At 45.0% G+C, this 17459-nt stretch overlaps 1 protein-coding gene and 1 long non-coding RNA gene across 5 annotated transcripts in view; one reads left to right on the top strand and one right to left on the bottom strand.

Annotated features, from left to right (window-relative positions):
• The window catches only part of LOC101947239 (opioid-binding protein/cell adhesion molecule homolog), an 847277-nt gene that overhangs the window by 303603 nt on the left and 526215 nt on the right, over positions 1-17459 (top strand). The gene's annotated exons all lie outside the window — the stretch shown is intronic.
• LOC122173895 (uncharacterized) lies at positions 7256-16698 on the bottom strand. Its single transcript, XR_006174895.2, has 3 exons — positions 16507-16698; positions 11299-11459; positions 7256-9677 (listed from the first exon to the last, which is right to left on the bottom strand). It is a non-coding gene; the product is annotated as an uncharacterized LOC122173895 (long non-coding RNA).

Below are 17459 nucleotides of genomic sequence, written 5' to 3'. Positions count from 1 at the left end.
AAAAGGAATGCAAACAGACACATCTCTAGCTCTTTCTTTCTTTCCTCGCTCTTAGTTTTTCCTTTCTGATACGAGAGAGGCCCGGCACAGGATTATGAGGGTTACAAATGCTGTCTATAAAACCTTGGCTGTATTAACGACATTGTGTATGAAAGACGAGTTGCAGCTCAACTGCACTAATGCAGCCATATGACACCAATTTTAATGTATTTTTCCCATTAAGCTACATGTTCAAGACATCTGTCAACCATTCTGAGTACATTAGTGATGTGTAAGATCTTTCTTTTCTGAGTATTGCGCATTTTGCTGCTAACAGATGTCAGCTCTCATTTGTCCCTTATGGAAAAGTCCTTGAGAACCTCAACAGGGATTAATTTTATTAGGGCTCTGAAGCAGTATTTTAGGGGTCTGTGGAAATTATTCAAAAATACTACAGAATTTAATAAAGAATGTCCTCATTTCTCGAGGTATTCTATAGCAAAATACAAATCTCTACTAAATTCAGTAAGATGGTTCAAAGGACATATAGGAAGTTGATAATTTTCTATTAAAAGCCGTAGGACTTTTCTATCAGAACTTTGTTCATTGAAAGATTTTATTCATTTTACATTTCCAGTCTAAAGTGTTCTGTCAAGGAGTAGCTCTTTTGCTGGTGAGCAGAGAGGATATTTATCTCCAATAGTTGTGTAATTTATGGCAAGAAGTTCAGTCCGTGTTTTAAAATGACCAGAGGGAGGAGAAAGAAAGACGTTGTAAAATGTAGTAGGGAGGAAAATTCAGATGGGGATTTGGTCAAGGGCATGTGTCCGAAGACGCTTTTATACAAGGAAGTCAGAGCTAGGTAACAGAGCACCAGCAGAGAGAGAGAGTGACCTTGTATGCAACACACAAAAGACATGTACTGTAGCTTTCCCCCATGGCTCCTTGGCTACGCTGCTGTTTATCGGAAGTATTCAGCCCAGGATGTGGCAAATTCACATTGGATTGGACACCCATTTATGACAAATTGTCCACGTCTGTTTGGAGTGGCTCTGCATCCTTCCACATCTGTGTTTGGCTTTTACGGACTGGCGTGGGTATTATGGAACATTGGCTCCTGTGAAATCCAGGGCTCTGCTCAGAGAGGTCACAGCAGCTGACTCATCCCTTGCGGAGCATGGCAAATACATGAGATGAAGAAGTTAATTACATGGAGAAGTCTCTGCTCAGCGAGGAAGTGAAAAGGCGCCGCTGAAAGGATCATCTCCCTTAACTCCAGCCATTGGAGATGCTGTTCTGCATGTTAATGAAGAGAAGGCAGCAGCCAAACCAGTAAGAAGCATTAGAAGTAACAGTTGCAAAACGTGACAGAGCATCTTGTAATTGTTTCCTGGAGGGCGGCTGCTTCTGTGGCTTTAAAATAGTCAGTAGCCAGAGCCGGGACATGAAAAGCCCAACCAACTGGAGTCCAATAGACACCTGGTTTTGTGGCATTTTTCCTTGGGATGAAACAGGTACCTTCATGTAGACAAAACTTCATCTAGCTGCAGAAGCAACATTAGCACGGACGGCCTGCAAGTGCATACTTGGATTGTAAGCTCTTGAAGGCAGGGACCACCTTTTTGTTCTGTGTTTGCACAGCGCCTAGCACAATGGGGTCTCGGTCCACGACTGGTGTTCCTTGGTGCTACCAGAATACAAAAAAATAAATGTTTACAGGGGAGGGTTGCTGAGCATTGTGGTTAGCAAAGAAGTCAGTGCTAATTCAGGCAATGTTGCCTGACCTGCAGCAAGCTGAAATGTTGTTCATGTTCCATTGCCACACTCCATGGCAACATAAGCTATCTCTATAACAACTCAAGTACCTTGGGAGTCAGGATTTGTTATCTGTTATTGTCCTGGCAAGTTACCACTGTATACCACTCTGCTGTTTAACTGGCAAGCTCTCTGCCCTCCCTCCCTCCACAAACGCATTCACACACCCATTTTAGACCCAGTACTTATTTCCCCCTTCCCTATGCCAACCTCTTTTACCGCACAGGCCTCTGCTACTTCAGCTAAAGGAAATCTCCCTTAGCTGGCAGCAGTGGTAGGTTCTTTATCCTCTCCATGGGGAATAACAACACTTTGCTCTTACGTAGTACTTGTCATCAGTAGCTCTCAAATCCACAGTACAAGGGAAGTTGGTATCATTATCCTCTTCTTACAGACAGGGAAAGTTGGGCCCGCGGAACTGAAGTGACTTGTGCAAGTTCACCCAGCAGGCCAGTGGCAGGGGCAATAGATGTTGACACCACAGCCCACAGATATGTCTGTAGTGCCACCCTACTCCAAAAAATTGGCCTGGCAGGGGCATTTGAGGCAAATGAGTAGGGATGGGGAAGCAGTTTGTCCGTAAATCTATGGCTTTGTGTGTAGGGATGACAATCGAATGTCTTCAAAGGCCCTTGGACCAAACAGCTCAACTTGTCCAACCGTCTTTACGCAATTTCTCCATAAAGGAAATGTGAAATTTGGAACAAACCCATTTGCCGGGACCCAAACTGAACAGGATGGCAGGGTGCTGGGAAGACGGATCGTGGGAAGAGACTTTTCCTCCTTCATTCCCCTCACCGGCTGTGGAGCTACTTGGCAACTGCTGCTGTTGCAAGGGCTGTGCGGCTAATGGATTTTTCATTCATTGGCAGTTCTGAAAAATACCGGGGGGATTCGTTCGCTGAATTTTCAGCAACTTGAAAAGTCAAAAAAAAAAAAAAAAAAAAGTTTCAGGTCGAATGATACGTTTTATCTGGCCCAAAAGGAAACATTTGGTTTTTTAGATTTGGATTTTGGATTTTTAAATGTATTTGCATTTTAAAAATTAAATCAAAGGAAATTTTGAAACAAAAAATCATTTTGACCCAACAATTTTTGAAGCATTTAGTTTCATAAATTTCAAAACAAAACTATAGACTTTAGAGGATTTTTCCCCCCAGTTCTGACAATTTGCTAAAACCCACGTGCAAGGTTTCGGTGTCACCAAATCAAAAAAAAAATTTGGGGGGGGAGAGGGAATTTCTACTGAAAATTTCCGCGCAGCTTTAGCTGGAGCCCTGTCCGTGCTAATGTGCCCCCTCCACGCTGGGGGGAAGGCAGGAGAGTCTGAACTGCTGACCCATGCACAGGGATCAGAGGGCAGCTCTGAGAAGATGGGTGACCAGGAAATCCTTAGTGCTAGCGAAAGTGGACAGATTTTATCCCTGAATGCAGGATGTGAATGTAAACTAATGATCTGAATCAAAACATATCTCCTCCACTTGGTAGCACAGCCCCTGTGCAAATGTGTGCAAACCCTGACGGTAAAAATCAATTGACACAAAGTATGTAACGTACCCATTTACCGACAAATAGACATGTGTGTAAATCTGACATTAAGCATGCGTTTACACTGCTGCCCCAGCTGAGAGAACAATGATTGACAGTGTTGTGTAAATGACATGCACCCTCAAATAGAGGCTGGAAAACATTTACCCATCCGAGCTGTGTGTGTACTTTGGAAAATTGCACCGTGTTGCCGTGAGTTTACACACATCCCGAGGGATCATTTTTCATGCAGTTGCTTTCTCGTGCTTGCAGTCAGTACCTGTGTGTGTAAAAGGGGGTGTGTAGAGAGGTAAGAGAGCACTCTAAACATAGTAATACCTTTAAAACAGATGCTTTCCAAAGCTGGAGGGAATAAACAACATCTAAATCCTCTCCCTGCCCCCGCCCCCCGCTTCCCTAAATTAAGAGGAATGAATACCACCTGTGCTGTTGCAAGCTGGTTTTTGTACTGCATTTGAAACGTTAAGAACAAACTGATCAGTGCTACCTTCTTTCTAGTTGAGAGGAACTCTGTGTCCAGACAACTGCTGGGAAACGTGAGCAGCATTCAGACCACATGTGTAGGATGTCCAGGCACGGGGAAGCTGGGGATTGGAGTGCGCACTGGCATTGTGTGTGCATGTGTGGTGTACGAGGACATTGGGGATAGTTGATTTCCCTATTACTTCCCTAGTACTCACAGCTACCCCCTACGTACCGCAGGCTCAAAACTGGCTGCTCCCTATTCCTGTACAGCCACGTTCAGACACGTGGAAGCCCCTTCCTTTCCATGCATGATCATGTTCCATCACATACACACATGCTGCCCTCTCTGCTCAGTCACAAACCAGCTCTCTCTGAGCTGCCCTTGTTCATGCAGAGAAGCAGGTAGACTCTGTGATTTTATTTATTTATTATCCTGCTAGAGTAAAAGATACAGCATAACCACGCATGGCGGCTGCTTTTGAAACTCCAGGAGCTGGGAGACAGCACTGGCCCACTGGGGCTGGTTTCTATTACTTGTGCCCATCAGACAGTCAGTTCTAGCAGCATCCGATAACAGCCATTTGAGATTAAATTCTGAGCACTTGAGTAATATAAAGCTAGCGAGGAGTCAGTCTCTGCAGTCAGTCGAGTGGTCTAGGCTGTCATCTTATTAGAGGAAGAGAGAAACTTTGATTTAACCAAAGACCCTTAATTTTCAAACAAGGAGGCAAATCAGTACCGTTTCCTGTCTCCCACTGGCTGTTAGCATTTCACAGAAACTTTTGCTTCTAAAATTCTCTCTGGCCCTTCTGTGTATGGACTTTTCTAGCAACTTCCTCTGCTGGGAAGATCCACACAAATCAACTAATGGATATTTAGGAATTGGAGGGAGAACGGGTAAGTGCTAAAGCGAATTCCCAAATATTTCTTCTATCTTGACATTTCTGGGGCAAAGGTCCAGAGCCCTGGAGTGGGCCACCCTTTCTTGGGATGAGTGCATCGTATGGTCTTCATGTTGGTTCAGTTGTGGGGTCCCCTATACGAGTGGAACCCCATCCTTCACCTAGACGAGCTGCATTTTCCCAGGGTGAAATAATCCCCCATCCTCATCCAGTGCTAGGTAACATTAATAAAATATACTACAGCATAAAAATAAACTACTGTGTTGCTACAAGGAGGTGGGGCGGTCTAGTGGGCAGGTCATTGGACTGAGCGTCTGGAGATCTGGGTTCTGTTCTTAGATTTGCTGCATGAGCATGGCAAAATCGCTGCTGTTTCTCAGTGCTTCCATTTCCCGCTCTGTAAAATCAGGGTCCTTCCCCAACCACGTAAATCACTTTGAGACGCGCAGATGCCATAAACAGCGTAAAAGTGAAGTAGTATTTATCTTTAAATTACCCAAAGGAACCCACTGCATTAAAATGATTAGGGATGGGTCTGGAAAATAGAAACCTGGCTCCCCTCATCTTCCACCCCTCCCTCTGCATGCAACCCCCCAAAAACACACATACCAATTTCTAGAACCAAGCCTGAATCATTCTTCTGGGTTTTCATTGTTGTCATCATCCAGAACTAGGAATGGAACTGAGAGCACCTGTCCCCAGGGTATTTCCAGTCAGGACAGCAAGGACTGGAAATCCCGCTGGACAAACTGTTCTCATGAGATTTACAGCCCGGTCATTCCCAATAGATAAGCATCTGGGTGCTGATTGGAACCAAAGTCACGGTATTTTGGTGTCTGTGTAAGAGTGACCCAGAAGTAAAAAAACCCAGAGGCAGTCAGGAAGGTCTTCTCTTCAAGGGACAAAGGGTGTAACAAGAAAGGAAAATAATAATAAACCCAGGCGGAAAAGGAATAGGAAGTTGAACCCCGACATTGGCTGCACAGCTCTTCCCCTGGGCACTTTTGAAAGGCACTAGAATTAACCCCATGTTCACCAGCATCAAGTAGTGCCCCTGTTCCAGTATCTCCATCCCTGTGAATTCTGTGTTGTATTAAATAGCTAAGGGACACCACTCCCATTCAAAATGCTAACTGAACGAATCCTTCCCTGTCTATTTTAATTTAATTACAAGATTAAATACCTCATTGCCTTGTACCTCATGAGAACATAAGAACAGCCATACTGGGTCAGACCAAAGGTCCATCTAGCCCAGTATCCTGTCTTCTGACAATAGCCAATGCCAGGTGTTTCAGAGGGAATGAACAGAACAGGTAATCATCAAGTGATCCATCCCCTGTCGCCCATTCCCAGCTTCTGGCAAACAGAGGCTAGGGACACCATCCTGCCCATCCCGGCTAATAGCCATTGATGAACCTATCCTCCATGAATTTATCTAGTTCTTTTTTAAACCCTGTTACGATCCTGGCCTTCACAACATCCTCTGGCAAGGAGGTCCACAAGTTGACTGTGAGTTATGTGAAGAAATACTTTATTTTGTTTTTAAACCTGCTGCCTATTAATTTCATTTGGTGACCCCGAGTTCTTGTGTTATGAGGAGTATATAACACATCCTTATTTACTTTCTCTTTCTCTGTTCTGTACAGCATGAAGTAAAGGCTTCTTCTGATCAGAAACAATTGTTTTTTACAGAAAAGAAATAGGATGAAGTTCTTTTCCCCCCAGTGGAATCCACTTTTGCTTTAATTACTAAGTACAGCAGGCCGGACAGGAAACGTTGAGTGTGAAAATCTGCCATATGCTCCTTATTTTCTTTGCTAGTTCCCATTTCCAAGCTGAGGACAGAGTCCATGTACCCTCTGAGGCAGGTTTTAAAAATAACCCCCTGAGTTCTCTCTGCTCTGGATGTCATTTTCCACACTTCTGAACTGAAAGGACAGTCAACTAAGATGTGTGAATTAGATTCCGGTGTCTACATACTGGAGCTCCTAGAACATTGGCTTTTATTCCAATTCCCCCTCCCTATATCCTCCCCTCACTGTAATCCTCCAAGAGGTGCACTGCATAAAAATCTCACCTCCTTGGAAGCTATTCTTCTCTTATTTATTCCCTTCATTTTCATAGCCAGCTTCCCTGTGAGGCACCTGAGCTATGTGTGTCTGCATTCTCATATACTCCTCTCCCCTGTAATAAATGACCTAGATACCTCTTTCTTCCTGAACAAAGAGGTAAACAATTCCCTCTCAAACAATGCTTTGCTGCTGCTATTGCATATTGAGTAGCACTGGCTGGACCGTGCGTTACAAAAAAATATTCATTGTAGGGCTAGATTATTTATTTACGGTATTAACATGGCCCCCACTGCTGTAATATAGGAGCCCCTCATAATCTTGATTGTATTAATTCTCACAGCACCCCTGTGAAGTAGGGCAGTGCCGGTATCCTCTTGGGGGGAACTGAAGCACAGAGAGACTAAAGCCTGGTCTACATATAGCTCCTGTACCCCTATAACTATCTCAGTTAGGGGCGTGACAATTTTACCGAGATAGTGATATCAGCACAGCCCCTAGAGTGGATGCAGTTATGACGGTATAAAAACACCTTGTACTGGTTTGGTGTCATTGTTCCAGCTGCTCAGCGCGTGGTACACCAAATCTCTCTGGTACAAGTAGAGCGCCAGGTATACCACATCTCAGAGCAAGTGCTGAAGGCTCATTAGATGCTAGGCCCCACATACTTTAGCCCTGGTAGGTCCCAGTAATGACTCAGATGCTTGGTGAAGGGAAGGGACATTTTACTAGGGCAGGCAAAGGGGAAGGTTGCAAATAGCTGGGTTTCATTAAAGGTAAACAGTAGCAGTTCCTGTTTGGGCCCCTGAGGGATCAGGCCACTTCAGGCTTAATGTTTGGGGCGCCTTCGCCAGTCCGGTCTTTGCAAGAGGCAAATAGGAGCTTGCATGTTTCCAGCCTCACTAAGTGGCCTGTCTCATTGGGGCCCCTCTGCACTGGCTCCCTGCTGGTTCTGCACAGCCCTGAATCCAGCTGCCATGTCCACCAGTAATGGCCTGGTTGCGTGCTGTCTGAGCTCTGTGCACGGTTCTCTTTCCATTTCCCCTGCATTCAGCGTCCCTGCTGCTCCCAGTTTGCCATGCAGCTGCTGCCCCCCTAGAGCGTAGATACTTCCAGTGTCAGGAAACTCCCTAAGGTTTCTGCCCCCTCCTGCTAACTAGCCAGGAGAAGGGGATGTGCTTGCATGGCCACCCTTGGATGGTCACAGATCTGTGAGGAGGGGCTTGAGGGCCATTGGTAGCTTCCTAATTAGCGGATTCATCACCATAGCTTATTCTTGTTCTGGGAGATGAAGCTGTCCTGGCATAAGCAGTGTAACAAAGTGTACAATTGGGGGGCTGTGGGCTTTATACCAGTAGAATGACAGTGGTACAACTTTGGGGTGTAGACAAACCCTAAGTGACTTGCCCAAGCTCACGGAGGCATTCTGTGTCAGAGCAGGTCTCCCACATGCCAGCATAGTGCCCTTCCACAGGGCCATCCTTGGGACAAGAGCTGGCTGGATGTTGATTTTGTTTTGTGGGAAATGTTGACTTTGTTTTTAACAAAAACACAGAAGAAAAAACCTGGCATTCTCCTTTTCTGGGCAAAAAGTTCAGGTGTTGAGTTTTTGGTTTTCCCATATAAATGTGACAGTTTTCGAGCGAGGTAGCCACCTTCCCTGGAAATATTTGTTCAGTCAAAAACTCTGTTTTGAAAAAAAATCCACTATATTTTAAGACACTCTCCCTCCCTCCAGGTCACTTCCTACAGAGGTACTTGAACTGCCAGGGCAGGTGCGCAGAGAAATGGGTGGACCCTTGTTTCAGCTCCCTTGCTCATTGGCGCTCCAGTGAGCTGAGCCTGGGTGCATGCTTGCATGGGCTAGGTGGCACGGGAGTTGTATAGGCCAGCAGAAAATTAGAGTCCCTCTGGAGGACGAGGAAGCTGGAGCGGCATTGTGAATCAGAGGGGGTGTGTCTGAATCACAGTGCCTGCCGGGGCTGTTCAAGGAGCAGTGTGTTTTACCCAATGGCCTGTGCCCCACACCTGAGCCGAAATTCAAAATCAAGCCCTCCGAATGTGACCGCTTGTGTGATTCTTTGCGAAATGACCCTAATATCTCTGATTGTCTCCATTATACATAAGTATTCGCCCTAAAGCTTAGGTGACTGGTTTTCAGCCTTTGGATGGCTTATGAAAAGTCACCTGGTTCTTCGGAACAATCCCATTGCTGACCTGTCAGAACATGGGGACTGTGGTTGGCACTCTGAAGCTGTGTCTTCTTTTCTCCGTGCTAAAATAGGGGCCCCTGTTCTGCTTGATGGAGCTGTTCTAAAACACCGCAGAGGGAAAGCTTAAGTGGCAAATAGGCTCTGAGGCGGCTGTTCTTGAGAATCCAGTTGGAACTCTTTCTAAGCCAACCCACTGGCTCCTCCTAGAAAAGGAGCTGGGGAGGGGCCAAAAGGCTCAGGTGGTGTAAATCCGCATAGTTATATCGACACCAATGCAATCACACTGACACCAGCTGAAGATCTTGCCCTGGGTTTGTAAAACTCACTCAGACCGTTCCGAATGCTCCAGGGCCCCATAACAATCTCCCTTTTCCACGCACACAACTCGTTCTCTTATCTGACCTGTTTTCTTTAAATTGGTCATGTGCACCCGGAGATTTCCTTTTCCCCCTCTTTGCAGTGTTTCCAGGAGGATAATTTACTATATCATGCTGTTTCCTTTATCCTCACTTAATGTAGCTGGGAATCCACAAATTCCCTATTACACTGTTTTGAATGTAACATACTAAACCTTAATCAGGGTTCGGGGAGCAGTAATTCTTCCTGTCGTATCTCTCTCTTTTATTCTGTATAGCTTTCTTTTAAGAAAAGATCATTAATCCATGTTTCGGAGCCTTCCCATCAATCTGTAATTGAATCATATAAAAAAAGAAGACTTGATTTTACATCATGTAAGAGAGACTACGACTCTCCCTAATGCCTGTAGATTTCTAAGCATTAATCTCCAGATTTTTCTTTAAAAAAAAAAAAGCTCATCTGGTGTTATCTAAATTAATTGTGAACTTTAATATACTGAACAGCTCAGTTATCTTTACTGTAGAGGAGTCACTAACAGCTTAACAGACCCATCTTGCGTTAAAAACAAACCCACTTCTAATAGATGTATAACCTTGGTGTGCTGGGAAGCGCACCCATTACAGACATCTTCAAAAGATGCTCGATTAACTACGGAACTTAAAAACACAGTATTACACTGTAGGGCTTTCAGCTCTCAAGTCTCTGTTACCTCTCCGCATTAAAATTCTGGAGAGGGTGCACTATGGCTTGTTAGCTTTAGTGGACTGGAAGACAGGACTCTTGGTTTCTATTGCCGGTTCTGTCAGTGACCTTGGACAAATGATTAACCTATTTCTGGTTCAGTGCATCCTTCTTTTTCATAATACTTACTTCCCTGTTAGTGTGGGGTTCTGGGACTTAATGATCTGTTCCTCCACTCCATCCATTTTACATTGGTATAATTCCATTCGGGACCAGTGTTAGCTGTGCTAGGCCAGTGTTAATTTAGCATATATGTGCTACAAACTACAGCTTTGTGAGTCATTTTTTTACCACACTTCAGCATATCTCAACTCAAATTGTAATGTAAACGTAATTCTTGGAGTCCTCTATAGAACCATTTGGGATTTTTTTGACAAAATGTATTTTTTCACCGGAAAACATCTGTTTGTGGAAACCAAAACTTTTTGCGGGAAAGGGTTGCTTGCAGCAAAACTTTCATTCGAAGGTTTCTCAGGGCCAGAATAGAATTTCTAGTCAAAAACAGAATGAGAGAGAGAATAGCCAAGTTGGGTAAGCCACATATCCCTGATGAATGCAAGATTTGGGTTCAGGGTCCTGTTCCAAATCAAATAAAGCAGATCTCCCCATCTCAAGTGAGTATCCTAACCACTGGGCGCTAGAGTCAGTCTTCCTCTGGGCCCAATGAACATTTAATTATTTATGCAAAGTGGAACATCTCCCGCAAGAGAGATTGTGAGAGCCCCGTCCCAAAATAGCCAACAGTCTGGTGGTTGAGGCCGTGGGCTGGGATGTGGAAGACCCAGGATCAGAGCTCTGCTGCAAATCAGGCAGAAGGGGGATTTGAACCTGAGTTTCTTACATTCCAAGGGATTGCCCAAAGCATCTGGCAGTTAGCTATTCCGGGAGAGGAGGGGCTCTGTCTCTTGTTTGTCATAAAATATTTTGAAGGGTCTTTGTCTCGTCCCTGTGCAAAGAGGGGAATGTTTTGACCATTTTCTCGGGATGGGAAAAATATGTCCTGCCAAACTCTAGTCCTCTGTCTCTAACACGCAGCTCAGCCTTCTCTTTAGCTGCAAAATCATATTGTTTTTATCCTGCTCCCCCCTGAAAGAAATCAGAGGGGGAAGTGACTCATGAACTATTAGTTCAGTAAACCTGCTATCCCTCTACCCATTGCCCAAATAGTTTTCCTGGCATTGCAAAAGTTTCCAGCTCCATGAGGCTTACCAGACAATGCAGTGACATTTTGAAGCCAAGTGGTAGCCACTCTAAGTTTCTCCTTTTGCCCTGATTCTCCTCCCCTTAGTGAGGTCCCACTTTCTGGCATTTCAGTGATTCTGCTTGTTTCCTATTAGCTCTGCATTTTGCTTTCCCTTTTCTCCTCCTTGCTGCAGTAAAAGAAGAAGAAGAAAGATTACTCTGGTGCTTCTGCAGCCAGTAGATTCCACAGCCAGTGAAGCCAGGGTGTCCATTTTAAGCATGCTATTTAGAGTCTTGACAGCAGCGGGTGCTATGGGAATTGCTCCGAACCCCTCTCAGCCTGAAATGTGTTTAACTTCTACAAAAGGTGGTTAGAAAAGCACTGCATCTAAAATTTGTTAGATTCCCTTGTATCAGGGAGCAGAGCAAAAGCACAGGTTTGCTGTACATCCATTTAACAGCTCCTATCCATGTCTCCGCTGCTAGATTCGCCGTCCCGTCTGTTGTATATTTCTCAGCCTGACATGCATTTTCTCCTTTCTCTTGCCATTGTTGCACTGGCAGGTTCATCTTTTTTTCAAATGGAATAGATGTGTCTGGCACCGTGTCTGCTACCACATCCCCTCGCAATTCTTCCGTGCTGACAGCGATGCTGTCTCAATGCCCCTGCTCAATTCCTTAACTCACTCCAGTCTCCTGTGCTTTCCCAGTCTAGGCATTGGCCATAGAGGCAACCCACCGAGAGCACCAGTTTATAAAGGGAATCTCCAGCCCAACTATTAGTCAGCAGTTGTGAGTCTTAGGGTACATCTCCCTTGCAATCACAAGGTTTGATTGCAGTTTGTGTAGACGTAACTGAACTAGCTTTAGTCTAGCTAACTTAGGTACCAATAGCAGTGGCACACGTTGCAGCATGGGCTGTACTGGCCTGCACTGAAGCCCCTGGTGCCACGGTTTCACTACTACAGTACCAGAGCTGGCTAGATTGAATCTAGCTCTGGAATGTCTACACGTGCTGCAGTCACATCCGCAAATGCAATGTAGACTGACCCCTAATCCCAGCTAGCGGTTACCTTGTGACCTCGAGTAAGTCTCGCCATCTCTCCGGACCTCAGTCTGTACATCTTTAAAATGGGGATCAACAGCCTGAGCTGCCTTCGTGGGAGGATTTTTGTACAAACCCTGGGAGATCCTGGGAGAAAAGGAGCTTTAGGAGTGCTTAGCAGTACTGTTAGCCTTCGCGAGGGATGTGCCAAGAGAGGGCTTTAGAGTACATTAAATGGCATGTGCTGAAAATGTTATGGGAAGCAGCAAGCTTAGGGTCGTGAAGGGAATTCAATGGCTGCAACCACCCATCCTCCTGTTTGTGGGACTGCAGAAGGAATCCTGAATAAACGGCAGATTTCCTTTCCAAATGCCAGCATCATAAGGAAGCCAGATAAGCTGTTCCCTCTGAACCCCAAGTGGTGCAGCTGAACAGAGAAGAAACAATGGAGAAGGGGAGAGAGCTGGGGTCAGATCAGGAGGAGGCTGCGTATTCTCTTCCCAGTCCTATGGGAAGCATTGTGGTCTAGAAGTCAGAGGGGAATGCTGGGAGGCAGGGTTCCCAGATTCCATTCCTGGCTGAGCGGTAAATGCAGGAGAGAAGGGAACTAGGTCTGCTGGATTCTGTGCCCAGCTCTGCCACAGACTTACTGTGTGAGCTAGGGCAATTTCTTAGCTAATTATTGCATTATATAGAAGTTACCTCCTGAGGGTTGCAAACCTTCACAGCAGCTTGGATTTGTAAAGCCCTTTGAGATCCCCAAATGAAGAGCCCAGCTCTGCCCTGGGGTATGTGTACCCATTTCCCATCTGCTGTGCCTGCATGCCAAAGCCCTCCTATACTACACAAGCTCCCATACCTTTCCTTGTGTTAGGACTCGTGCAGTGGGTGACACAACAGCTGCTCTGTTTATCCTGTGTATAAAATGGCTGAGCCCAGCAACATCACAGGGGAACAGCTGCAATATCGGAGAGTGTGCAGGCTAGTGGGGAAAACGAGGACTAGCAGGTTTGATCAATCATGTGTTACGTGGCTGTGTATCTTTCTGCTCTGAAAAAATAGAAGAGCAAGGATTAAAACCCTGGGCAGGTTTGCTCTGGCCTATCTCCTCCCAGCCTGCAAGCAGCATATATATGTGGATACAATTACCCAAATAGTCTAACTATCCCCTGGCCCCCGATAACACATTAGCAGCTACCGCAGGAACTCCCGGGTCTGCTCTGAAGACCAGCGATAAAATGGTTGCTTGGAAGGGCTGCAGACAGATTTGTACTCCTGTTATTTTATTCATGACTTTTCTTTCCCCTTTCTCTGAGTTGCCTTCCGAGTTTCAGATGGATTATCCAGATTGCAAAGTCCAAAGCCTTCAGATGCCTGCCAGAGCCTTCTGTTCCACTGAAGCTAATTCCTTAAAGGAATGATGCATGCTTAGCAAATGTTCCAGGCAGCGTTTTAAGATGGAGCAGAGCTGGAGGGCTTGCTTGGATGCTATAGTGAACAAATGGAAGCAGCACTGCGCATCCAGGTTACGTGGATTTCAGCCTCGTGGAACAGCCGCCTGGGCCACTGTAGTATCCATCAATAGATTGCCCTTTGCTTAGCCGGGGTTACATGCCAAGCAGGAATAGGAAGTCACAGCTCCCAGCAGAGTCTGGGGGCGATAGCTTCAGCGACTAGAGCATGGAGCAGAGCCAAAATGTACCATGTGAAGGAAATGAATAGCAATCCTGAGCTCCATTACATGCAACCCCCACCCTCCCCCAAAGCGTTCGGCAGGCCAGTAATTAGGTAATGCCCAAATCAAATGAAAACGGTTAATATTAAAATATCATGAGGAAGATACCAGCCTCTGCTCCTAAAGTCCTTGGGAATTTTCATATTAATTATAGTTTTTTCATTTGAGTTAAGAGTTTGAGCTAAGTTGCATGAGAGGATGCATGGCTTCTGCTGTCACAGGGAAATGTAAACGGCTGGCACTTGTGGAAGGCTCCACAGTCCTGCAGAGGTTGTAAAGGGGCTGCTCATGTGCCTGAAGGAAGGACAAAGAGTCAGAGGAGCTGGGTTCCATTACCACTTCTGCAACTGACTCACTGTGCAAATCCCAGCACCTTGCCTTGTGCCTCGGTTTCCCCATCTTCAAAAATGGGGATAATGGTTCTGACCTACCTCACAAAGGATGTTGTTTGGGCCTTAATTAGCATTTGTCATGTGCTTTGAGACCCTCCCATTCCTTATGGGAAAGTCCCATTGAATTTAGTGGGGAGGACACCAATAAGCTTCGATACCTACCCATGCTACAGCACCTGAAGGTCAGAAAGTGCTTCTAGATATTAGATAATCTGGGGAGGTAGGCAACTGGAAGTATTATTATCCCTTTCTTACAGCTGGGAAGACTGAGGCAGGCAGGCAAAGTGACTCAGGAAAAGCCAAAGCCAACAATTAGAATTGAGGAGAACTCTTTCTAGCCCAGCGCTCAAACATCTTGACCATGCTGTCTCCTTCTGTAGAAATGACTCTGAAATACACATAGGATTTAATATATCTAGAGGGGTTTATTTTGGACCATCCTATATAATTGTAGGGCAGGAATATAATTCTCTGCGATTATATATAAAAATTCCGTAGGACTTCCACTTAGAGATGGAGGAAGCAGGAGAAGTGACAAATGTTATCCACGCTTAATTATTTGTTAACGGCAAAGAAGCCTTGGGCATCAGAGCATGAAGTCTTCACCTCACTCCTCTTCTCACCTCTTAACATAAGAGTTTGGGTTCTTTATCCATCTCCATGGCTGCCATGACCCCAGCATGCTCCCATGTCATAGATGATCTGAGGTACAATTTCTGGCAATCCTTTGATCTTTGATTATTCTGGTAAACCATTCAGCACTGCTTCCATTTTACAGAATCCCCTCCCCTCCCGTCCCACCCTTCAAAAACCTTTCAGTATATTTAGCACAAGTTCCCACACTTCTGCCAACAGCCTGCAAACTGGTACATGAATAGGAGCCGTTCGTGCTCTGTATTCATTGATGTAACTGCTTGAACAGTTCCGCAGTCCTCTGCACCAGGGACAACAAGCATGCAGGGCAGATTTTAAAAACAACAGGGCTTCTCCTGACTTGCTCTAGTCTAACTGAGCAGAATTTTGCCCTGTAAGTACAGCAGGAGCTGTTACAAAATAAATAGGCTCTGTATCGTATTACTGTCTGTTCTGCAGTAATATGTCTAGAAAATAAATTGCAGTGAGTTCTTTGTGCTGCACTGTGGTAAGGGTCTGATCCAAACCCCGCAGAAGTCAATAGGGCTCTTTCCGTTGGCTTCTCATTGGCACTCATGGACTATCCTGGAATTTTTGCGAGAGCTGGCAAGACAACTGTAGCCTCAAGGTTTGGGCTTCGCTACGCCAACCCTAGGTCCCTCTTTTTATCACTGTCCTTGACACTAGATGATAGAGTTCTCTCTCTTCCCCCTTTGCCCGCTCTTTCAAAAGATATGAAGCATGGGATTTCTCTTTTCTTCACTTCCCAAGTACTAGAATTTGGTTTAATCTCTCCATCCATTCAGCGAGGCGCGGACAACCACACTGGTCCCACTTACACCCTGTCTCCATCATTTGGGCCATCATATCTCCTATTGGGTATATAACTTCAGCTCTAGAACTGCTAGAAGCTCAGCAGTTTACGGTGGTATAGCGAGGGTTTCTGTGTACTTTTGTCTTTTTCTTTGTATGTAGATTCATCTCCCATCCAAGTTCAGCTTGGGAATTCTGTTTTGAAATGCCCCCAAACCATAAAGTAAGACTCAGCCTAGATGCCTGAGTTTTACGGGCATTTGTGTTGAAACCAGGATCTCTTTAAAAACAACACAAAAAGGTGCTATGCTATCCTGTAGTAATACAGTACCAAAACGCTGGGGTTTGACAGGCAACAATTAGTTATTTTTACAAGCACAAAATCGCAGACTTTACATCATTTCCACGCAAACCCAGAAATTGACTCAAGTCGGACGCTCACGCTTCACAAACCTTTCAATGAATCAGGTCTAGATGTGTAACAAATCCCCTAACCCAGGTGAGCTTTGCGTGGATCTCAGGCTTGTTGCAAATACTTCGCAAGGTTTAGCCATTCCCCCTATTTTAGTGTTTTACACTCCTGTCGTACTGAGGCAGAACTTACACAGTGGACTTACCATTATTCCCTGGTGAGCCAAAAAAGCACCAGATATGTCAGTCGTGGCCTCTGGCTCCATCCCAATGGGAAATCATCTTTTCTCTCTTCCCCAGAAGTCTGTCTGTTTAGGTGCCTGATCATAAGAGCTCCATAAAATCCATAGATAGACAAACCCTTGCCTGACAAAGGGTAGGTTTTTCATTCCTTTACACAGCGCTGATAGATGATGCATAAGCTGCTCAGCAAGCAAGTAACTTGTATTTAGAATGTAATTGGCTTTAAATTCCAAAGGTCCATTGCTAATGATATTCAGTGCAGTTTAATTAAAGGGCCACTGTCAAGTACTTCCTTTATAGTTTCTCGGTCGTGTGCGCACTCAGTTGTAATATCTTTTTTTTGCAAGCTTGAAGGTAATAATTAAAGTAATTCTCTGCTGATTTTGTCCTTTTCTATTTGGCAAACTTTGATCCATTATTATTTTTTAATAGAGCTGAAATTAACATGGCTGCTTTTGTTCAACGACCATTTCAGTTCAATACAGCCTCTTATTGCACCAAATTCTTTCTTTCTTTCATTCCAGCGGCATCACTTGTGAGTGACATTGACGGGACTTTAGGAAGGGTGTTGTTAAGGCAGCACTGGTGTCAGAGGAGGGAACTCTCTGCATCATGGTTTTGTTGGCCTTCTGGTACAGATGGGACAAAACAGAACTCTGAACCTACCTTTCAGAATTTTGCAGATGGTTCTGATTTGAATTCCTCAATATGGTTTTGTTCCAGGTCAGATCCAAACCCAGAAAGGGCCTATTATCCACTTCGGGTGTAGGTGACAATGAAATTTCACAAGAATACCTGGAAATTGGAAGATTTCAGCACCAGCAGACCTTAACTCCTACCCTATTCGACTGTGATCCAAGACTTAACCAGATCTAAATAACATCTCCTAGGTTCACGGGAGATGCACTGTTTCAGC

The sequence above is a fragment of the Chrysemys picta genome, chromosome 16, assembly GCF_011386835.1.
Source record: "Chrysemys picta bellii isolate R12L10 chromosome 16, ASM1138683v2, whole genome shotgun sequence".
Taxonomy (NCBI): Eukaryota; Metazoa; Chordata; order Testudines; family Emydidae; genus Chrysemys; species Chrysemys picta.
The sequence above is the reverse complement of the archived record's forward strand: the minus strand, read 5'-3'. Positions and strand labels throughout refer to the sequence as shown.